The 24,553-nt window shown below is 41.3% G+C and overlaps 1 protein-coding gene across 6 annotated transcripts in view; it reads right to left on the bottom strand.

The window, feature by feature from the left end:
• Positions 1–24,553, bottom strand: part of LOC105490730 (uncharacterized) — a 442,742-nt gene that overhangs the window by 163,114 nt on the left and 255,075 nt on the right. For 3 of the 6 annotated variants that reach the window (XR_011614784.1, XR_011614783.1, XR_011614782.1), the window contains exon 4: positions 21,905–22,109. The exons of 2 other annotated variants lie outside the window; for them this stretch is intronic. The gene's annotated coding sequence lies outside the window, so the exon portion shown is untranslated. Of the gene's footprint in view, positions 1–21,904; positions 22,178–24,553 lie in introns of all 6 variants that reach the window. One more of the 6 variants, XR_011614785.1, reaches the window with a different exon arrangement.

Raw genomic sequence — 24,553 nt, forward strand, 5'->3', positions numbered from 1 at the left:
CAATGTGGGAAACTGTGAAGATGATGGCATTTCTCACAGCAATAGTGTATTTGAGAAAAGGCATGGAAATTCTAAGAGAGTCAGAGTGCATGGCTCCTTACCTGATTTTGTAGACATTTGGCTTAATTTTTAGCATATGCCTAAATAGTCTGTTTGCATTTGAGAATGGATGCATTTGAGTCATGCAATGTTTAACAAAGTTAATAGCTGATCCTAAACTTTAGATTTTAGTGAGGAAAACAGGGAGGAAAAGAACAGATATTCATTAAATCCTTAATTTATTTCAGGCATCGTGCTCAGGGCTTTCCTTCACATGCATTATCTAAGTTTTTCCAACAACCTGGTTGGAGAAATATCCCCTTTCTCTTCTCCATTTTCTCTCCTCCCCTCTTTCCTGAGTGATGGGTGGGAACTGGACCTGGGTAAATGCCTGGCTCCTTTTCTGACCTGTTGGAAGCTGTCATAGTTGGCCCTGACGTCAATGATATTAACAGCGAACACTGACTTTTCTCATCTGTGGGCCAAAAAAGCTTTGTGGGCCAGCCAGAATGATGTCACACAAGACAAATCCTCCTTCAGAAGCGAGAGTCTCTGTCACCAGCAATGTTTTCAGAGCCATGTGAGCCACAGGGTGACTCCCAGAAAGAACAACACCAGGGGAGTTAAGGACCTGGACTATGGAGCCAAATGACAATGTTGGTTTGAATCCTAGTTCTTCCACACCCTGTGCGGTAACTTATCATTTCTCCCTGTATGTCAGTTTCTTTGTCTGTGTAATGGGGATAATGGCAGTACTCATTCCATAGGCTGCTGTGAATGTTAAGCATGTTCATACACACAGTGTTTGATGCAATGAGAGGTGCTCAGAAGCTCTCAGTAAGTATTGGCTGTTGTTATTTATTATTAATATCATCATTATGATTATTTTCTAACTTACAGCCTTTTTGTCCGCTAAAATTAGATACGATCATATTTTGGAGAATGTGTTTGTTGCTTCTATAAGGAAGAATAAGCATGCTTATGCTGAATACTGTAAAGTGGCATTGTTCCAATAAAATAGGATGTGAGTCACATATGCCATATTACATTTTCTAGTATTCACATCACAAAAGCAAAAAAGGTGAAGCAAACTTTAATCATGTATTTTATTTAATTGAACACATCCACAGCATTGTCATTTAATGTATAAAAATATAGAAATACCAAAGAGTTATTTTACACTCATTTGATATACTAAGTTTTCAAAATCTGGTGTGTATTTTACACTTGTGTATTTTACATTTGGACTACATACATTTCAAGTGCTAGACAGTGCAGCTAGAAAATGTGCACCTACACTTTACAGTAGCGGGTAGCAGGCCTTTAGAAGGAAAACCTCTGAGGCAGGCAGGGTCAGGTGGCAACCCCTGGTCAGCTACAGCTCCCTGGGAGTTAGTGAGTACCTCAAGTACCTGGCTGAGCTTGTGCAAAGTGACACTGGGCAAGTCAAATCATATTTTTGAACCTCAGCTGCTTCTAGAAAGCCAACGAAGGGGGATAAAAAGGCTCATAGAAAGACATGTGAAACAAATTATCCTAGTTTTAAAATTTGCACAGGGGTCCAAGTGTGGCAGCAGGCCCCTAGGCCAGTGAAAATCATCTCCCAATCAATATGTTGAGGCTGCCTATGTTCTGAGCAGGCAGGAAACCTCAATATCGTATTAGTAATAATTTCTGCTTTTCATGGGCTTCTGTTGAGTACTTCCTCTGTGCCAGCACTGTCCTAGGCACTGTGAAAACAGGCATGAATATAACCCTGACCCCAGGGAGTCTGTGGTCTTGTGGAAGGAGCCACACACACACAGTGCTGTACCTAAGGCCCAGACCCCACACCACCACGTGGACACAGGAGGGAGCAGCGAAGCCTGCACTGGATCATCAATGCATGAAAAAGTCACCAAATGAGTCACCTCATGGCTCACCTTTCAGCTTGGCTTGTAAGGAATAGGAAGTTAGAGGTCACTTGAAAGGATGGATAGGGGTAGGAAAGAACATTCTTGGCAGAAGGAGGAGCAGGAACCCAGGTCCAGTGGAATGAGGGGTGCCCCAGGCATTATCACACAATGACAGGGATCTAATGGTTCTTTCTCTTATTTGGGACACATGGGGACAAGTGATGGAGAGCCCCACTGCTCATCGAGTTGATGCATGTTAGAAGGTGGCAGCACGCAGGTCAGGCATAGGTGGTCCTGGAAGAGCCAGGGCCAGTTTCTTACCTATGCCCCTTCCTGACCCCTCTCCTTTCCCTCAAGGTCCATTTTATGGGTTAGCTTCTGAGGGAGGCTTTTCCCGACCTCTCAGGCAGCTCTGGCCACTCCCTCCTGGATGATAAAGATCGCACAGCGTTGACCGGCCCGTGGGCAGCCCCCATGTGACAGGGAGCCCATGGAAGCCCAGGCACTGAAAGTGTCTTTCACAAAGATGTCCAATAAATATTTTTGAATTGACTTCACAATTTCAAAAACACTTGTTTAATATTGAATTCATAAAAATAGCCAACATGTACATTTGATGTATTCATGTTTGCATTTAAATCATCTAGTTCCTCAATCTCATTTTCAACTCTGAGCTATTTTATGATAGCTGTGCCAATTTTCAACCTACTGGATGACTTAGCAGTATTTACGAAGGCATTCAGCACTGTGGATAGAATTCCACTTATTCTTACTCCTTTTTTGTCTCCATCGGGTGGGCATACTGTCACCTGCTTGATGTAGTGCACAGGTTTGCTTTGACCGTCAAGCGAGATGCTGTGTTGGAAAATGCTTTGCAAAAGACAATCTGCTCTTTGAAGGCAAGATGCTGTTGTTGCTGGTATCTTAGGATCCAGGGCTGCCACAGGACACATGATGACTTTTGGGGCTTCCATTTGACGTGGGTTTTCTTAGGAACTTATTTTCAGTGGTTGTCTCAGAGATGCCACCATTTCTCTCGAGCATGCTGTCCCACATAGCCACATGCCTAAGAATCAGGGTTATGTTCAATGGACTGGAAGAGGAAATAGGGATCCTGCTTTCCTTCCAACACAGGAAGAAGATAACACTGCACCTTTTGGGCACAAAGAACAGGCCCACTATGTGCCTGACACTGAGACAGTGGCTTCAGATTCATGATATCTAATGTTCGCAAAAGTCTTGTAGGAAGGTATTAATATTACTCCTTTACATATGAAAAAATAAGCCCCAGCAAGAGTACAAGATTTGCCCAAGGTACCACAGCTAAGAAATGGTGGAGCCAGTATGGGAATAGAGGTCTGAATTACTCCAAAGCAATTTTAATTAAGCAAAAGCCTTGGGCAGGTTCACTTTCATCATTTGTAAAATAGACTGAATAATATCTAATAGGAGTGAAGTGTTTCAAGACAAAGCAAGTAGTTTTCTTAACAGTAAAAGGACATGCACAGGGGTAACAACACTAACAGCAATAATAGTTATCTAATGCTTCACCCTTTTCAAAGCATGTCTGCGTATATCTTCTGTAAGCAAGATGATGCTTTGCATTCTGAAAAAGATATCCTAATGGTTACAGCCATTGGAATCCTTATATGCATTCATATGGGGAAAGAAAATCTCCTCCTGGACTTCCCTGGAGGGCAATGTAATGCAAAGGTGAAGGGCATAAGCTCCAGAGTCAGACTCTGCCCTTACTGACTGAATGACCCTGGGCAAGCTACCCAACCTCTCTGTACCTTAGTGGTAAATAAATACACAGCCTCCCTTGTGGGCTGATTTGAGATTAAATGAGATAATATGTGTGAAGCGCATAGTAAGTGCCAGTAGATGTTGTCAACAATGATTAGAGATATGCTAAACAGGACTGCTGGGCTTTTTCTACAGGTGAGATTTCTCCCCTCATTTTAATTTCCTCCTCTTTCCTCTCCTCCCAAACTCCAGCAACAGTTTACAGACCTTGTCTTTATTCCTTTCTATTTTGGTGATAATAGCAGGCCAATAGATCATTTCCAAAAGCAATAACTTCATGACTACATGTAAGATTTGCTGTTTCATGTGTTAACCAGATTAAATAATTCACCTCTCCTACATCCATTAAAAAGTGATGTATTTTTATGTATTATTTTGCTAGACAGCAGAAACACACGTTTCGTGTCCAACTTCATCAATCATTTTGTAACCTAACTGATGAGATCCCCGACTGAGGGGCTGAGTGGTGATTTACTCCACATCAGTGTTTCCAACTCAGTCTCCAATGTATCTGCTGAAGATACACCTAGAAATCTGGAAAGACATACAAGTTTTTAAGAAATTGTTATCTATGAGGGACTAACCTAATGGAAGAGCAAGGTGGCAGACGAGGAGGGATGGAGACAGGAATTCTGAAAAGCAACACTTTGTGGGGAGAATACCTAGCAGGTCTTCAATGTGATTCTCATGAAATGTGAGAGTCGCATTCCTGATTAAGATTAGAGCTTCTGTCCTTGTCATCAATATTCACTCCTTTCTCCAGAGAACATGGGGACAAAGATGAACATTATCTAGAAACCGTTGTACAAGAAATATCAAAGCTATAGTAAAGTCCTTGAATGGGCAGAGAAATGCACCTGGCCCAGCACTGTTCGGGGGAAGAATTGGAGGGAGCCAATTGCTCTGCATAAGAAAATGGCGGAAGTTGGTGAGCAGCAGTAGGGTGGATGTTCCTGAGAGATAAAGAGAGAGCAAAAGAACCAGAGCTCTTTTAACACCAGGAATTTTGGGCACTGTTGCAATATAACCCCCCTCCAGTTCCCCAAACCTTCAGTAAAGTCTGGCATAAATATGTTCATTTGTGGGTTTTGTTGTTGTTGTTTGTATGTGAGGAAATCATAGGAAAGGGCTATATTCCATGAACCAGTGGCAAAGGCAAAAGACTAAGCAACTGCTCTGAGACAAGCAGAGAAGCGGATGCAATGAAGACTGGAAGATGGAGCCAAATGTGACCACGAGGATATAGGAGCTTCAGACATTTGTAGAAACCATGATGCAGCTGTCAGATTTCACAGGGTTTGGAATGGGGATTATCTACTCTTAAGAACAGCATGTCACCTGCAAACATTTAATTTGGACACCTTAGGTGGAAAAAAATGTGCTCACTGGAAGCTCTACTAAAGCTTTGACATTTCTTGTTCACCAGTTTCTAGGTAATGTTCATCTTTGTGCCTCTTCGCTAGTGGACACCTAAGTCAGCTTGTGCTCTTCCAAATGGGGAAGAGAACCTAAGGAAGGGTGTCCATCCAGAAGTAGTAGAAAAACGAATAATAATCAGAGCGTATCTAACTAAATTATCAAATGATTCCAGCACTATCGATTTTGCCATAAAGCTTCTTAATCATAAATAATAAAACCAAGATGCAAAAAATAAAAGTATCATCAAACTGACTCTGAAGAAAAGCAAAGACACTTAAATTAAAGGGAATGACAAGATTTTTAAAGCAACCTCAGAAACTCAAAACTGCCATTAAAAAGTCCATGATGAATTATTCAAGTTGGATGTGAGTTCTGTGGGGGGAAAGGTCAAAAGGATAGTTTTTGTTAAAGCCTATCCCCGGACTGACTTTGACAGCTGCTGGCAAAGCTCTGCCGTCGGCTGGGAGTTAACTCACCAGGACCCACCTGCTGCTGTGGCCCATCTAGCAATGAGGAATAAGGCAGGCTAGATGCAGCCTCGAACATCAAAGGTGTGAAAAGACTCCCTTACCTGGACAGTAGGGTTGGGCATGTGATGTGGAGATAACAGATGTGATGATGCTGTGCTGCCGTAAGGAATACAGAAGATATTCAAACCCTTGAAAATGAAAAAGTCTATGCAATTCTAAGTATTCCTTTAATTAGATTATTATAACTTGTTAAAGTTATTTTCCATATGGTAATGTTACTAGTAAAAAAAGAAAATCTGGAAAAGTTGTCTTGGGTTTCCTTACACATTATACGGCTTATATTTTATGGCCGTGAAGTCATAGCTGTGAAATATCCCCCTTTGACAATTTGACTATGATGTATGTATGCTCTTATATTTCAGTAGCTCCGGGTGATTTTTCAGCTGTATAAAAAGTTCATTTCATTCCATCACTGCTGATATCATCTGCATTTCCATTTCACCCATGAAATGCAAAATGCCAGAGAGTTGGGGATACCATTTGGGACAAGTTGTGAAACAGTACAGATTAATAAGAAGGTAACAGAAATAACATAGGCATCTTAATATAGCAACACTAATAACTTAAATGCCTCACATTTCATTGGCATCCGACTTTTTCAATGTGTTTTCTCATTTGTGGATGGCTCAACTTTTTGATAAAGTGAGATAGAAGTCCCTGTGTTGGGAGAAGTTGAAGCAACTGCTGCTGCTATCTAAAATACAAATCTGGCTCAGAACTTTCCTTCTTCTTTGCCTTCCATTGGCTGCAGCGCCCCCAGCACCACCATGGCTGGCCTCCAGTCCTAATTCACTGAGATGTCCAGAAAGAATAATGGTAGAGCATGCTGGCAGCAGTGAACATTTCAGGAATATATAAAAAATAAGAATTCAAGAAAAGATGGCAGTTGGCAAATGCCACTGGAAAAATCTGATCATGTCTATATGCCTGGTGACATCTATGCTAATGTTATTCTTTAAACCAAAGACAAAGAAATACACAGAGAGATAGTCATTATGACTTTCTTTATAATAGCAAAAAAAAAAAATAGCAAGAATCTAATGAGGGTTGAGTTAAATTATTACACACATTGTGCTCTAGCTACACAATAAAATGTTGCACAGATATAAAATTCACACCTTAGCAGAATATTTACTGAAAGAGGGAAATATTCACTATAAAACATTTTGTATTACACTTAGAAATTCATATAATTATAATCCAAATTTGAGGTACATATGAACATAACTGTATTAAAAATAATAATTTTTGTAATTATCAAAATTTCTGCAATGAACATCTAAGAAAACGTAAAATGTTTTTTTTTCTGGTATTTTATTATCACTCTTGGCTGATTTGGTCAATCTCAACAGTTAAGTTTTTTTTAATATATATATATTTATATATAATTTATATTATATTATACTTATATAATATATATTATATATAAATTTATATATAATTTCAAGTTTTATTTTAGATTCAGGAGGCACACGTGAAGGTTTCTTATATGGGTATATTATGTAACGCTGAGGTTTGAGGTATGATTGATCCTGTCACCCAGGTGAGGAGCTTCATATCCAATAGTTAGTTTTTCAACTTTTGACCCCACCCAGTATTCCCCAATGTCTGTTGTTTCCATCTTTATGTCTATGAGTACCCAATGTTTAGCTCCCACTTACAAGTGAGAACATATGGTATTTGGTTTTCTGCTTCTGTGTTATTAATAATTCGCTTAGGATAACAGCCTCCTGCTGCATCCATGTTGCTGCAAAGGACAAGATTTCATTCTTTTTTACAGCTGCATAGTATTTCATGGCATGTAGGTAGCACATTTTCTTTATCCAATCTACCATTGAGGGGCACCTAGGTTGATTCCATGTCTTTGCTATTGTGAGTAGTGCTGTAGTGAACACATGAATGTACATGTCTTTTTGGCAGAAGGATGTGTTTTCTTTTGGATATATACCCAGTAATGGGATTGCTGAGTTGAATGGAAGTTCTGGCTTTAAGTTCTTTGAGAAATTTCTCAGCTGCTTTTCACAGTGGCTGAATGAATTTACATTCCCATCAATAGTATGTAAGTGTTCCCTAGAAAATGTAAAATATTAAAAGCATAATTTTCCCTCACTGTTTGATGAATTTTTAAATGTACACCAAGACTGAACTTTCAAATTTTAGGAAACTGAGAATGGAAGCTGGACTTTTCCTTTAATAAAGATTATCAGAATATCACCATCATAGGAGAAATACTAACAGATGACCATAGCCTGCCACACTATAACCAGGTGAAGCCCTCACCATTAGCCTCCTTTCTAGTAATATCAAAGGATGAATAGCTGGGCCCTCTTTTTAAAATGGCATAGGTGTTTGTTTGTTGTTTCCCCCCTCCTCTGAATACCGGGAATTAAACTCTTTTAAGAAGTCACAAGTTTTAGAATACTTTCTATAAATATAAATGTCTATATCCAGCCAGGTGTGGTGGCTCACACCTGTAATCCCAGCACTTTGGGAGACCGAGGTGGGTGGATCACGAGGTCAGGAGTTCAAGACCATCCTGGCCAACATAGTGAAACCCTGTCTCTACTAAAAATACAAAAATTAGCTGGGTGTGGTGGTACATGCCTGTAATCCCAGCTACTCAGGAGGCTAAGGCAGGAGAACCACTTGAACTAGGGAGTTGGAGGTTGCAGTGAGCCGAGATCATGCCACTGCACTCCAGCCTGGGCAACAGAGCAAAATTCCGTCTCAAAAAAAAAAAAGTCTATATCCAACAGGAAGGAAATAGATCATCTGTCAGGTCTGGGAAGGGCCCCCATTGGCCCAAACCACTCATTGATAATCTTATGTTTCTTAGGAGATTCTGATTCTCTGGGTGAAAATGTGTTTAACTCGAGAACATGAGAATGCAGCTAAGACAGCAACTCTTCATTCATTGGAGGCTAATTATGTACTTTCTCCATCATCTCAGGTCTGACTGTCCCCTTTTCCTCCCCTTCAAGATACTGGCAACCTTAACTCTACCACGGGACGGGGCCCAACTAACCCCAGTGACCATGCTAGACAGCAGGTACAAGGGACCTGTATAGGCCTGAATCAGTCTATGTGTGCTTGGGAAATATAGACTCTCCTAAGGAATAGATTGGAAAATGACAAGGTAAGAAAGTCCTGGACTAAAGAACAAAGGACACTTTGGAAAAATAGGATCAGGAGTGTCCTGAGAGAGGACATTCACCAAACAGTGAGGTACAATTATGCCAGAGAGAGGAGAGAAACCTCATCAACGTTCCCTTAACTTATGAGTGCATGAAGCATGGTTTTGATCCATGTTCTCCAATCCTATAGTCAGGCTCTGGGTGCAGTTACTATGGGGAGGTCTAATAAATTTAAGATTTTTTAACAGAGAGGATCACTGTGGGCAAAAAGAATGGACTTTTTTTTTTTTTTTTTTTTTTTTTAGACGGAGTCTTGCTCTGTCACCAGGCTGGAGTGCAGTGGCATAATCTTGGCTCACTGCAACCTCTGCCTCCTGGGTTCAAGTGATTCTCATGCCTCAGCCTCCCAAGTAGCTGGGATTACAGGCATGTACCACCACACTCAGCTAATTTTTATATTTTTAATAGAGATGGTTTCACTATGTTGGCCAGGATGGTCTTGATCTCCTGACCTGGTGATCTGCCCAGTTTGGCCTCCCAAAGTGCTGGGATTATAGGCGTGACCCACCGCACCTAGCCTGGACATTTGTTAAGTGCAAACTATTTGTTAGATAGTAAGAGGAGGAAATGAGAGGTGGTCTGCCTGTCTTCATGGTAAAAAGTGCAAAACAACAGGGTCCAATCAGCATTTCCATGTGGGGCCCTCCCATTCTCTCCTGGACCCCCAGCTGAGGGCTGCCCTCTCCAATCTCCCACCTGAATCCTCATCCAGTAAAGAGTAGCTCATGCTTCAGAGCTCTCCTTTTAATTTCCTCTGTTAAAACATCCAAAGCCCCTTTCTTCTGTAGTAGCTAGACTGAAAGAAAAATCTCATGAATTAATTCCCACTTATAGGCTGATAACTAAGAAGTAGTTATGAGTTTTGACTGATGACAAAACAGACCCGAAGAGTTTAAACTACTTGCTCGATTGCACATAATGGGCCAGAGGAGACTCCATGACCCTTATTACTTGTCCAGCGATTCCCCTATGTATCCTTAACACAAAGAACTCTATGAAACCAAGAGTTTTCACCCAACGGAAGGAGTTGTTTTCTAAGGCAAATTTTCAGGCATTTAGGTTCACACGTGAAAAAAATATTTTTGGATCAATGGAATTTTGGGGCTTTTATTACACCACATAATTCTATCCTACTTGTGTTTAGGACTAAACTTGGCACCCCAAAATTCAAAGTTTGCTTTTAGGCACAAAATCCACATATAGGAAATTGAATGACTTAAAAGAGGGGAGCATGTGATGGTGGAAAGGAGTAGAGAACTAAGAGTTCAGGGGCTTTGTTCGGAGGCCAACTCTATTAGCTCCCGACTATGTTACTTTAGGGAGGAAACCCAGGCAGAATTGCCTTGAGATAGAGAAGGGAGAGCTAGTGCAGATCACAGCTGGCACAGAACATGGATTTCATCCAGTTACATCTTAATTTACACTCAACCAGATATGAGTGCCCATTGATGCATGAATGGGGCCAGTCCTGTGCTTGAGGAGATGGAGGGGAGTTTGGATTATAATCCCGAAAGACATAATCCCTAACACCATCATCGTGAATGTCGAAATCCCCAAACAAAATTCCTAAACAGAAGATGGGAAAATGCAATATGGGATGCCCAAGTTGGTATATGACAAATCATAGAAGAATTTCAAAAAGAGCAGTGCCACAGAGAAAATGAATGTGAATATATTCTCCAAAGAACAGCCATATCCCTAAAGAAAGAAAGCAGCTACTCATCATGATGCAAGCCTTCAAAATATAGTTAATCAGCCTGTGTGTGGTGGCTCACATCTGTAATCCCAGCACTTTGGGAGGCTAAGGTGGGAGGATCATTTGATGCCAGGAGTCTGAGACCAGCCTGGGTAACACAGTAAGACCCTGTCTCTACAAAAAATAAAAAACAAAAATTAACCAAGCATGGTGGCACATGCCTATAGTCCCAGCTACTCAGGAGGCTGAGGTGGGAGGATCACTTGAACCCACGAGTTCAAGGCTGCAGTGAGTCATGATCATGCCACTGCACTCCAGCCAGGGTGACACAACAAGACTTAGTCTCAAAAAAGAAAAAAAAAAAAGGTAAAGATTGCAAAAGTTGGCCAGATGTTATGTACCGTTTCCTTGAAATTGCCCATAATCTATCCCTGTAATATGCCTTTTTCATATGTCAAACTTTTTTCTTTTTAGTTTTTTTAGGGCTTTTTTGTTTTTTTCTTTGTTTAGGTTTTTTTTTTTTTCCACTTTTTAAAATTATCGGCACTATGTTTTACAATTCACTGTGTAGTGTATTACATCTTTGCGTAATTTCCAATAATGCAGGTAAAGATGTTTAGAGACTTTTAGAGTTCTAATTTGTTTCATGCATATTTTGCAAGTTCAACTTCACAAAAGTGCATTATCGCAATATTGACTTTGTATGTGGGCCTTGTGTGGTATGCAAAAACATGCACAATGTTTTTACATTAATTATCTCCTCAGTAAACGAGGAGATATCCTTTTAGTACATCCATGTTTGTGAAAGAGAAAACGTCTCAAGATCTTGCCTCTTCGGGCGATTGCATATGCAGTGGTGACCCATCTCAGCTTTGGATTCAGATGACCTCAGTTATAAAGCTAGGTACACGCCATTACCAACCATAATGATATGCATTTACACATTTTGCTTTTTGACCTATTTCTTCATGAATACGGCTCATCCACTAGTAACTGTTATATCAATGCTGCTATCATTGGTATACCTGTGCTTATGCTGGCAAAAACATGTATGTTATTATTGCGTATCTTATTGTGTAAAGTGGCCTATGAGGTTTTCTGTGGTGTTTTTATGTGTTTCTCAAATTAGTTCCCCTTTAAAGTGTGAATAAACATCTTTAAAGGAATATTGTTACTATTTTTTCCAGAATTATGTTTTTAAGATTTTGGTATTTTTGGGATTTCAACACTTAAGATTACAACGTTGGAGACTGTGTCTTTTGGGATTGTGATGGGCTCTCAGTGGAGAGAAGTCCTACAGCTCTCAGCACCTTCATAGAGGCATCTTACAATACCACCCTCATCTTCAGGGACTTCGTCCTCCCTCATCTTTCATATTTTGGGTCTTAAAGTCTCTGTTTTTGCAGAATATTTGAGTAGCTTGACCTCCTGGTTAAAACCCTCTCCAGGCCAGGCACAGTGTCTCACACCTGTAATCCCAGGGCTTTGGGAGGCCGAGGTGGGTGGATCACTTGAGATCAGGAATTCGAGACCAGCCTGTTCCTGACCAACATGATGAAACCCTATCTCTACTTCAAATACAAAAATTAGCTGGGCGTGGTGGTGGGCACCTGTAATCCCACCTACTCTGGAGGCTGAGGCAGGAGAATCGCTTGAACTTGGGAGGTGGAAGTTGCAGTGAGCAGAGATGGCACTACTGCCCTACAGCCTGAGTGACACAGTGAGACCCTGTCTCAATAAAACAAAATAAAACAAAAAATAAAACCCTCTCTTAGCAGGCCTGGACACCTTCAGAAAAATACATGAAAACAGTCTATGTCTAGTCTTCTGGGAGGTATTGGTTTTTATTGATTCTTACACAGCTTCCATAGCCTCGTTTGATTGTCTTCCACCATTTTGGGTTAATATTTATGTACAATTTCATAGCTTTATAAAATCTACAACTTGCTCATGTTTATTTCTCCTATTTAAAAAAGTAACACATATTCACTGTGGAAAATTTGGAAAACAGAGAACAAAGAAAAATAATAGTTTCCGATAACCCCACTCTCAGAGTACCACTTTTAACCTTTTGGTGTTATTTCTTTTTAGTCTTTATTCTCTGAATATAATATATGTTTAAGTTAGTTGGAATCAATTTGATATCCAGTTTATTTTTTCATTTACATGTTCTCATACATACATGTATGGATATTCATTAACGTCACATTCTTGATCACTCTAGGTCAATATCTAGACCGATTGTAGCAATTCTATTGCTACAATATGCAGAGAGATGTTCAAATAATACCTTGAAAACAGCGTAAACTCTCTAGCTCTTGGGCTTTTCATCAATAAAATATAAAATACACAATGTTGATCTACAGGGTCCCCAGTACAATTCTTTAAAAACAGGATATGAATTTGGAGGGACATCCTTCCTACCAGGACTCTGCCACAGGGACTCTAACCATAAGCACCAAGGACTTGCCTAAAGAGTCCAAGAACAAGGCTCCTTGGTCCATTGTAGCTATAGACCCAGCTGACCTAAGAAACCAAGACTGGCATAATTTTGTTCTCTGCGAGTAAAGCCTGAGATAAGTGAACAATTTTCACCATGAAAACTCCAACTCCTGCCATTTCAGATGCCACATATTACATCTTCCTGGGACACTAGTTTCATGTTGTCATGTAAGGACAGTCAGGAGAGTGAAGCATAGCTTGCAGTTTTCCTCTAAAGGGCTCATTTCCATATTGTTAGCTGTTTGTTATTGTTTGGCCTGTTTCAGCAAGTCCTGATTGTTTTGACTGTCCTTGTTTCAGTTTGGTTCCTGACTTTCAGCTCTGTTTACTTAGCATTATATCTTCTTTATTTAGGCCACCTTCTACCCTAACCTTGTTTTGTCTTTTTGTTTTATTCCAAAAAGGCTTCAGAATCCTGACAAAACAGTCCTCTCACCAGGCCCTTTGCTGTGTGTAAGGCTGGAGTACAACTTCTGAGCAACCTCCTTTCCCTCTTTAATAACAATAGACCTTTTCTGATTTTATGCAGAACTTGGGAAAATGTGTAATTTCAGAAATATTCCAAAAGGAGTGGAGGAAGTGAAATTGGGCCTTCACTCTTTCTTCCAGGGTTTAGAATCTTCAAGTCGTACCTACAAACTCCTGGAAATAATTTTACCTGAAAGCACACCGCTTCTCCAGTAGTATATAGTTAAACATGGTGTCACTTTTACAAAAGTGCCCCAATATGAATTTTCAGTATGATTACTCAGTTTCGCTTTTGTGTTCACTGTTTCCTAGCAGGTTGAGAACAGATGACTTGAAAGACAATGATGGACACATAAAAACATATCTAGTTTCCAGGGTGGTACTGAACCTTGGTAGATCAGATGGGACCAAAATCTTTCTTCCACTAGAAGTGCTCTTTGGAATTATACCATCTCACTGGAAGGCCTTATTACAAAGCACACATGCTTGTCAGCAATATGGTGAACTACATTCCTTCACCTGGGAGGCACAGAGAACCATATGGCAAAGGATGGGGACAGATAGTATTTCTACTGGGAAAGAGACACAGACTTGGGAGAAATAATACCATCTATCAAAATTGCTTTTATAACAGTAGTAATTTAATCGTACCTTTTCTTAGCTCCAGTTTGCTTTAATATAATGAAGATAGCAATAATCATTGCACAGATTGTTTTTAAGATTAAAGGAGCACATGTATTTAAAAAGGTTGCCTCAGAACCTGATACATTATAGAAGTTTAATAAATAGTGGTTAATTACAAAAAAAAAAAAAGCACACATAATGCAGGAGACAAGTAACAGGTGAGCACCTGGCATAGTTTGGGAGCAAACCAAGGTAAAAATGAAGACAGAGGAGAAGTGGGAGGGAGTCAGAGTACAGGAGCCAGCCTCAGGAGGGTGAGCCTAGACTGGGCATCCCAGGAGTATGCATGTCCAGGGTGCAAAACAAGAACTAAGTCCCAAGGGTGGTACCAGAAGGGCATGAATGTGCAACAGAGGAGGAAGGGGGGCCACTTTAGAAAGAAATCCTCTCCAAATTCTGCTGGACAGATACTGTCCTCTGAAATGACCTTTCCCTGCTAGACTCCATCTCTGATTATCAAAAAACTAAAAACATTGAGCCTTTCAAGGAAAATTACTACATTCACTTTTTCTTGGAAAAATGTGTTTAGATTCTCTGCTTTCTGAGCCAGAATATTGTTTAAATGACAGGATGGGATGTACTCTCACCCCATTCTCTACATTTCTATCCCTTGGGAGCCAGATGCTAAATTGTTTCCAGCCAGTTAATAACGGTGTGGTCTTGAAGCTCCCAGGGGACCCCAAGGAAACCTGCCTCCCTTTCTAAGGCTCTGTTCTACATGTTGGCTGCTGGGTAGATTCAGGTTAGTCAAATAAAGGGAGGAAATACAGCATGGAAGTGAATTCATCCACCGTACACCCCAATAGCGTAAACCCATGAAGTCACCACCTGTCAACAACATACTTTCTGCTCCCACCCTCCTGTATGTAAATACCTGAAATGTGCAGTCACTTTAGTGGAAACGCAAAGGCCAGGCTGAGCCAAATGATAGGATGCTTGCCTTAAGAGAGCATTCCACAAGATGCCATTGATAATTTTTCTGTTTATTTAGTCACTGGTGCCATTAACAAACACTCTCTGAGGACCTACTTGATGCAGGCAACATAGTAGGCATTTCAGAAGACAAAGGGATGAGTCATCCAAGAGCTATGCCTTGAAGGAATGCCCAATATAAGGCTCCAGGCAAGGCATGAACACAAATACGGTAACCAAAAATATATTATTTTTGGTTAGTTAGTATGTAATAACAATAGCTATCATGTGTCAGCCCCTCCCCCATGCCATGCAGCTCAGGAACACGATGGCCGATCATTAACGGTCACCTTGCCAAGCACGTCACACACGTTTCATCAAGCGTGTCACACACGTTTTGCAGACAGGGAAGCTCAAGGTCAGAGAGATTAACTTACTTGCTCAAGGTCACATGGTTAGTGAGTGACAGAGCCAGGCTTTGAACTCTAAAGCATGGGCTCTTAACACACAATACAGTGACTCCAACCCATTTGTCCTCCGGGAGAAGCTCAGAACAGGTGTCCATGTCATGGGAGCTCAGAGGAAGGAGAGAGAGCCTCAAGCTAGAGGAACTAAGGAAGGCTTGTGCTCTTGAGCTGAGTCTTGAAAGATTAATAGGCTTTAGATGTGAGGAGATGAGCGAGAGAGAGATGGGGTGGAATGGAGAGATCTGGGAGGAGACGGAAGCGTGGAGAAAAGGTTCCCATGGGGAAAGCCTTGTGGGTAAAGAGGAATGATCACAAGATACAGGAGGTGGAATGATTCGGAAGCTGCAGAGGCAGAAGGGCAAGGGATGGGAGCCTGGAACAGCAGACCAGGATTTGAGAATACATTTTATAAAGCAATTGAAAGTTTCTGAGAAGGGGAATGACCCAGTCGAAGCCCACGTTCAGAATGGTGGTGGGCAGATGGAAGGCGGAGAGAGGACCAGCAGGGATGAAGGCACTGCATCTCCTCGGGTGAAGAGGGCCAATGGCAGTGGGACTTGTAAGAAGGGGACAGCTGCGAAAGTACTGAAGGAAGTAGAATCCACCAGATCAACAGTCAACATGAGAGGTGAAGAGAGGGGACAGAGGCCAAGGATATTTTTGTGCCTGTATAACAGGGAGGATAACTACTAAAGTAGCCTCTAAATAAATTTAATAAATTAATAAATTAATTACTAAATTAGCCTCTAAACTGACTGTTTTTAATCACTGGCAGTGTTGTTTCTCAGAATGTTTTGACCTGTGGGCAATGTAAGTGGACCCAAGACCCTATTTAATCTCTATACTCTTGCTTATTAAAAGAAAAAAAAAAAAAGAATGAAGCTGTGTTTATGAGACAATAAACACCCCACCTCATCCTAAAGGATCTTTCATGTAAGGCAAAGTGTTGTCTCCCACTTTATTTAAGCCATGAGAGACACAATCTCTATCACACCCAGGCCCACACCAACCAGTGGCTCTCTGCTGTTAGCTCCTGCCTGTGTTCCTCTGTGCCTTGGTGAAGGAAGAAGTCCTGGGTCCCTATCTTATGATGTCCCAGCCTTTCCTTTGCCTGCACCAGCTCACAGTGGAGCCAAGCAGGGCTGTGAGTCTAGCAGACCCCTCACTGAAGTTGAGTAATTTGCAACCTTGCCCTGATCTAATCTGCAATCCAATTTGCTACTTACTCTCCCCAAGCTCTTATCAACGGTTTACATTTCAATGTGCCTTTTCTGGGCTGTATATCTGTGTTTTCAATTATGTCAGCCCAGGTGAATTAGCCTTCCATTGTTCAAGGTCAAACCTCAAGTTGTTATTTCCTGCCCATACAGCTAGTCCCTTTCCCCTCTATCCCTCTGGGGCAGTTTCTCAATTGTCGCTGGTGTTCCCAGATCCTATCTCTATCAGGTTTCATCTGTGAATTTAATTATGAAGCTATGCCCCATTTGGCTTATTTCACTGCGTGGTCCAAACGTTTATTATGCATCCATTCTCCACAAGGCACCCTGGATTCCACAGATATGCTAGACATGCCCTCTGTGGCCATATGAAAAGAAAAAGTCAGGAGTCCCAAAAAGGAACTAAGTGAGCCTAATTTTGTTCATATTGTTGAGTCCCTTCACTTGACCAGCAGACCCTCTGATCCTGCACTTAGGCGTTTCCATGGCCACAGAGGGCTCTTCTAGCACAGGGATCCTACAGTAGTTCAAGCAAAAAGAAAGCAGAAGCAGAAAAGGCTAAGCCAGAGCAACTCTTGAGAGCAGCCCTGACTTGAGTCTTTCGAGAAAAGCCTTGGTCTGCCTTCCTCCCAGGGGCTCAGCTCCAGCTGCACTTTACCTCTGCAGGTGCAGGCTCCCAGCAAGGCTCTGCTGAGGGCACTGCCGTGGCTCCCTTGCTCACTTTGGGGTCCTGTGGCTGAGTTTAGCCTATCTTCCTCCTGCACACTGCCTGCCCCATCATTTCCACAGAGGGGAGCACCCTCAAGTGCCTCTTTGGAGGGGACAAGACACTGCTTGATATCCTGAAACAAAGAGGCAGCATGCATCACTCAGTCACATAGCCCACATGTCACTTCTGTCGGTGAAGCCTTTCCAGACCCTTCAGTTTAGACCTTTCCATTGCACCCCTGGCAAATGTGATGGCTCCAAAGGCTCTTTGCTCAATGTGATGGCCCCCAGGCACCCTTTGCTCATCTTATGTTCACTTAAGTGGCTGACTGTCCCATGAGCAGAAGCCGGGAGCATGAACCACAGTATCTCAGTGACCTTTGTGTCCTCCACCTCTTACCTAGAATGTAAGAGGTCCTCGGTGAGTTTATCAAATGACTCCCTGAACAAATGCACATCAGGGAATGTAAATCTTCTTTTTAGATACTGCTCTTGTCTCACCAACCAATTGCCTTTAAGTAAGTCATTGGTCTTCAATTTGTTTCTTTTGTGTGTGTGTGTGTGTGTGAACAAAAAGCTTCCTTCACACCAAGTCTTACTTGGAAGACCCTGGCCCCCAATATATAAAACGATAATAGTGAAGTTCATCTTATTCACATAAAATAGGGAGGCCATGGGAGCCCCGGTATCACCCACTTGCCATCCCCTGAGCTAAAATCCTCCACATATATAAGTTCTTTACTTTTCTCTGACTCAGGTCAAATCTTTCTCCCCTCGTGGCAGCTTCTCTCTGATCATCCCAGCCATGGGGGCCCTGCCTGTTTTTGAACTCCCAGGAGTTCTACCATGTACTCTTTTAACATATACAGAGTTTGTACCAATGAACACTCACCTTCACTAAGTCTTGCTGAAGGTCAAGTCCAGTGACATGTACTTTACATACTTATCCCATTTAATCCTCAGGGCAATCCTGGGAGGTATATACTCTCATTATCTCCACTTTACTCATGAGAAAATAGAGGCTCAGAGAGGTTAAGCAATTTGCCAGGGTCACACAGTATGAACTGGTAGCACTAGGATTTAAACCCCGAGCTAACCCATTTACTGTTTCTGCTTTTGATGTGCCATTATTTGATCTTTTCAACTATATTGTGAACTGAATTGTAGAAACTGTGTCTCTACTTCTTTCCCTTGTTGCCCGATTTTTAATACAATGCCTTTCGCAAGAGTATAATTAATAATTTTTCAGATTAACAAATTCCCCAACGTATATTGTATCTTTCCTCACTTCTGCCTCCTCTAACATCTGTCTGGCTAGAGGCTGTCAGCTGCTGCAGAGGCTATGGTCTCACTTTCTTTTTTCCCCAAAGAAAGTTGTCTTTCTGAAGCCTGCAAAGGAAGTCTCCACTGCTGAAAATATTAAGCACTTTCTCCAACCGCTGGAAGCTAAGCAGGAGTTTCACAGGAGGGAAAAAATAACAGTGACCCCCTCAAATGCAGAGGGGAGGCTCAAGGCAGGAAATCGAAGGTAAGGTCAGAGAAGCTCCAGGGAGCAGGGAGATAGACTGAAAGTGAGACTATTTAGATTTTTACCATTTGGGACTCTCCCCGCAGTTTAACTTGACTAAATTTTAAAAACAGCCCAGTAGTGAAAGCCCTGCTCTCTGTGAACTCCGGCCTCTCCGCCTGTTTGGGATGTCACAGAGAAAGACTGCACTTTGTGTGAGGCAGACCCAAGGGGCCGCCCGGTGGCCCAGGTGGGGTGATTGATTGGGAGAAGTCCCAGGGGCACTGCCTTCCCACCACCGCCTTGCACCTGCGCTGCGGATAAACAGAGGCTGCGGTCTGCAGCTCCCTCCCCCCTCCGCCCCCGCCTGACCTACCCCCAGCCTTCGCCTCCTCTGGGCCTCACCCCATGGGGTCCTCTTACTTGAAAATTAACCACAGGCTTAAAGTGAAAAGAGAAGAGCCCTACACTGGCCCAAAGCATAGGCAAGTGAAATAGACAGCAAATAGAGCCACAATAACGCAGGCACCTCTGCACACGAATCTTAGAATCTGTTCCCTCTCATAAAACTCAATTCCAGTTTTTTTAGTCTTTACTACAGTATATGTCACAAAATTGCTAAAATGTCAGATGATTAACCACCTTTCATTCTTATTGCTGATTTGAAAAGTTTAAAGTTAATTGGGGATTTCAACAGAAGTCTTCTTTATCTTAAAGTATTTCAAACATTTATCTTTTCTTTGGAAATATAATAGTCTTCAATACCAGTATATTTACAATATACTTAATAACGAATCAAATTTTCTCTTTAGTGACCTTTGCACTATGCACATGAGCAATATCTTTAAAAACAAAGCACATGCGCAGGCATGCACACCCACAGAGCAAAATATGCTTTGACAAAGAAAAGCAAGAGACAGGCATAGACATGGTTAGGTGACTCTGTACACAGTTGTGCTTTCTCACTGAGACAAAAAACAAAATTGTTTTTAAGATATATATATTCTATTATTGTACTATACACTAACAAAAGTTGCTATTGTTATACATATATACAAAAACTTAAAACCCTTAGTAAGTGCTGAATTTAAAACGTTCAGTGTTGCCTATCAATTTCCCAAGTCTCCTAAGACCTAAATCATATGGATAGCTTTTTGCCCTGAATCCTTTACTTCTTTCTCTTTCTTTAGAAAAATCAGATTAGATTACGCCACATATGGAGTTAAATAAAAACACATAATTTGAAAGAAAGTTATCTGCAGAGAGAGAAAATAAATAAATAAATAAGTCTACAAATAAACCCAATAGCAAAAGCCACCACAAGTAAGTCAAAAGCAAGTCAACTAGAAAAAAATTGCAAATTGTATCACAAGGGATTCATTTCTTTTATACATAAAGAACTCTAACAAATCACTAAGAAAAACTTCAACAATCCAATGTAAAAAATGAGCAAAATAAATGAACAAACAGCTCACAGAAAATGAACTGAATATAGCCATTTAAAGTATGAAACGATGTTTACTCCACTCAAATGGAAAGACTGAAAAAGGAGAATGTTGAGGGAATAAGCTTATGAGGAGTGAGAAGATATAAAACCTCTACAGAGGATAATTTAGCCAAATATGTCAAAATTGTAAATGCATTTACCCTTTGACCTAAGAATCCCAATTCTAGAAATTAATCCCATGTATATTATTTTACGGGTGTGAAGTGACATACAAAGTTATTTACTACCACACTGTAATAGCAAAAAGTATTTTTAAAAATCCAAATGCCAGTCAACAAGGGTCTAGTTAAATGAATTACAGTATAGCTCCACAGTTTTTTATTTGAAACCCTGGGTTTTGATGTGGTTTGCATGTCAGAATGTTTTGAAATTTAGAAAGCTCATACAGTGCATCATACCTTATATATCAGTCCTTGTATCAGTCTAAGTCATGTTTTGCCACCAAATGAGTTTGCTGTTTGGTTCACAGAGGTTTGTTTTGTTTTGTTTGGTTTTAATTTTAGGAATTACAGATAGGAGCTTTGTAGGCATGCACACCCATACTACAGAATACCATACAGCTATAAATAAATGAAAACACAGTTTCTGCACTGAACAATCTTGAAGATATACTGCTAAGTTACATTTTTTAAAAAGATATAAGCATTTATGTACAAAAGAGGAAAAAAGAAAAAATACAGTCATGCATCACATAACAACATCTTGGTCAATGATGAACTATATATATAATGATGCTCCCACAAGATTATAATGGAGCTGAAAAATTCCTATCTAGTGACATCATAGCCATCATGACATTATATCACAATGCATTACTCATGTTTTTGTGGTAATGCTGGTGTATACCAACCTGCTATGCTGGCCTTCTATAAAATATAACCAATGTGATTATGTACAGTATGAAATATCTGATAATGATAATAAACAACTATGTTACTGGCTTATGTAATTACCATACTACACTTTTTATCATTACTCTACAGTGTAATCCTTCTACTTAAATATAAAACTACTGTAAAACAGCCTCAGGTCCTGCAGGAGGTATGCAGAAGAAGGCCTTGTTATCATGGGAGATGAGAGGTCCATGCATTCTTGCCCCTGAAGACCTTCCAGTGGGACAAGATGTGGAGGTGTAAGAATGTCCACAAGAAATGAAAAAGAAAAAAAATGTCCTTAAGAAATGAAAAAGTTTAAACATTTTTGAAGTGGTATTAAGCTAAAGTTAATTTATTATTGAAGATAATTTTTTAAAACAAATTTAGGGCAGCCTAAGTATACAGTGTTTGTATAAATTACAGTAGTGCAATGTCCTTAAAGCCCTCAAAATCACTCACCACTCACTCATTGACTCACCCAGAGTAACTCCTAGTCCTGTAGAAGGGGACTGTTTCTGTAGCTGGTCCTGCAGGCTCCATTCAGGTAAGGGTCCTGTATAGGTGTGCTATGTTTTTATCCTTTATACTGTATTTATGCTGTGCCCCAGGTGAGGGCTGGAGAGGTGAACTCCTCCAAGACAGAGAGCAGATGGCAGCCGAGGCATGGAGTCCAATGTGGGTTCCTGCTGTAGACAAGCAGTGTGGTTGGAGAATGCACTGTCCTCTTCTCTGGATTGTTCATAAGCACTGACTGGGGAGGAAGAAGTGGGAAGGGTACAAATGGGTTTCTCTATTGAGGGAAATCTAGCTGCAGAAAGAGTCCCCCTTCTGGTCTCAAGTACTGTATATTTGAAACTACAGTTTGAAATTCATCAGAATCCACAAATATCAATTCCATTAGACTTTTCAATCTTCATTCCCTTTCTTCTATGATGGGGAGAAACAAAGTGGGACAGTTCAGCGACTCTTCTCAGGATCAAGTACCTAGTAGAGGTCTGAACCCATTCGTCTGGGAAAGACTGATGGAGTCAGTGTCTCTTCTAAAACCTATGGGGTCGATCCCTTCCCAGAACCCCAAGAGCCCACACATCTCCCAGTCATTCTTCTGTTCTCACCCACCAGGAATGAACACCAGGTGGGAGTTTTTGAGTTACGGGGATCTTTAGCCAATGACCCCAGAAGAATTAAGGAAGAAGTAGTGAGTTCTAACAATACACATAGACTTTGAAGCTAGAGTTCTAGGGTGACCAGTTGTCTCCATTTGTCCTGGCACTGTCTTGATTTTAGTACTGAAAGTCCCACAACCCGGAAAACCCAACAGTCCTGGACAAATCAGGACTGTGGATCGCCTTGTCTAGGTTTCGATTCTAGCTCCACCACTTATCAGCTATGTAACCTTGAACAAGTTACTTGACCGTGTCTCCATTTCTCCATGTGTAAGATAGGGAGAAAAACAGTACCTGTCTCATAGGGTTGTTATGAAGATTAATGAATATTTGCAAAGTGCTTAGAACTGTGCTTGGGAAGAGCTCTATAAGTGTTGGTTAAAATAAATTATGTTAAACTTTGTTGAGTCTCATTGTCATCATTTATAACCAGTCTGTAACACAAAGCAATGAACACTCTTAAACTGTATGACTGTGCCGGTTGAGACACAAGACAGTTATCTGGTGACTCAATATGCTACGAAATCAGGGCTGGAGGCCAGCGATCCTTTTGCCCCAGTTCAGCCCACCCTGCCCTGTGTAACTCAGCCAAGCTTCTGATCCTTGCTAGTTCACACCTCTTGCCCTAACTGACTGACACATAGTAGGCTCCCAAAAAACATTTGTTAAACGAATGCATAACTTTTTCTCACACAGGCCTATCCAGGATTGGTGGATGGAGTTTATATTTGTTGCTTTTTGCTATTCTTTGCAAAGGAATGTGGCTAAGGTTTCGAGGTACTGCTTATGATGAGATTTCCTGAGACTGTAAAATGAAGCAACAGCAGAGAAGAGAGAAGGCTTCTCTTCTTTGGCAGTTATTTATGGCCCTGAATCTGTGGGTAGCCTGAACACAGAAATGCACATCTCAGCCATAAATTGGTCAGCGTACTGGACACCTGAAGCCTTGAGATATTGTAGGTTGGCTTTCGAGCTGCTTCTGCAGAGGTCTGCACAGAAATTCACATGCACACGCTCACTCACTTCCCTGCCTGCCTGTGCACCCTTGCCTGTATTCTGGGGACCTGCCAGGACACACAGGCCTGTCTGCCTGCAGGGTTCCATGCCAGCTGAGTCCTGAGTCAATGGTAGGGCTGGTAGCTGAACCACAGACCTCAAGATGCTCAGGCAAGCCCTGCAAAAGTCTCTGTTCCTGCACTGCATCACAAGCAGCATACTGTTTTTGGCTAAAAGGTGTTTAAATGAAATCATTTTTTTTCCATATTACTTTGAAAAGTTTATTTCATCAAGCATGAAAATGTTTAATCGTATTATTTGGAGGTTTTAAGAAAACTCACCATATTGAAGTTGTTTCTTTTTTACTCACTTGAGGGAAAGAACAGAATGATATTTAACTTTCCTCAAGAGGCACAGCAACTTAGACTTGAGATGAGCAGTGCTTTAGGAATCACAGGGCATGAATGAGCCCAACAAGGAAAGAAAAGTCTACCCCTGACAGACCCGCACCAGTGTAAAGTAACATGTTGGGTTCAGTTTGAGTGATGGTTCTAATAAAATCGATTGGGGCCCGCTGCCCAGCCAGCTTGCAAAGTCACTGACGCTCCACTAAGAGAGGCTGTACCATGTTTGCTCCCCAAGCTGACTCATTCTAGAAGTAGCACAGCCCTTCCCCCAGAGAGCCACAGTCCCTTGAGGGGGTGAACACTTAGATAGAAAAGCCCTAGGAACCCCTAGGAGTCTGGGTCTGGGGAGCTGGCCTCCAGCCTCTCCTTTCAGCCAGCACAAAGCACTTCTCTCTGATAGTTTTCGCCCCCATCAACAAAATCAGACTGCTCTAAGCTGCAGACCCGGGCAGGCCTGCCTAACACCTTCTAGCAGGTCTAGGGAAGAGTATAAATGGAGGTCTGCCTAGCACAGGTCTAGATTTGTAAATATTACACAGAAGCTCACAAATCATTAAA

The sequence above is a fragment of the Macaca nemestrina genome, chromosome 16 (assembly GCF_043159975.1).
Source record: "Macaca nemestrina isolate mMacNem1 chromosome 16, mMacNem.hap1, whole genome shotgun sequence".
Lineage (NCBI taxonomy): Eukaryota > Metazoa > Chordata > Mammalia > Primates > Cercopithecidae > Macaca > Macaca nemestrina.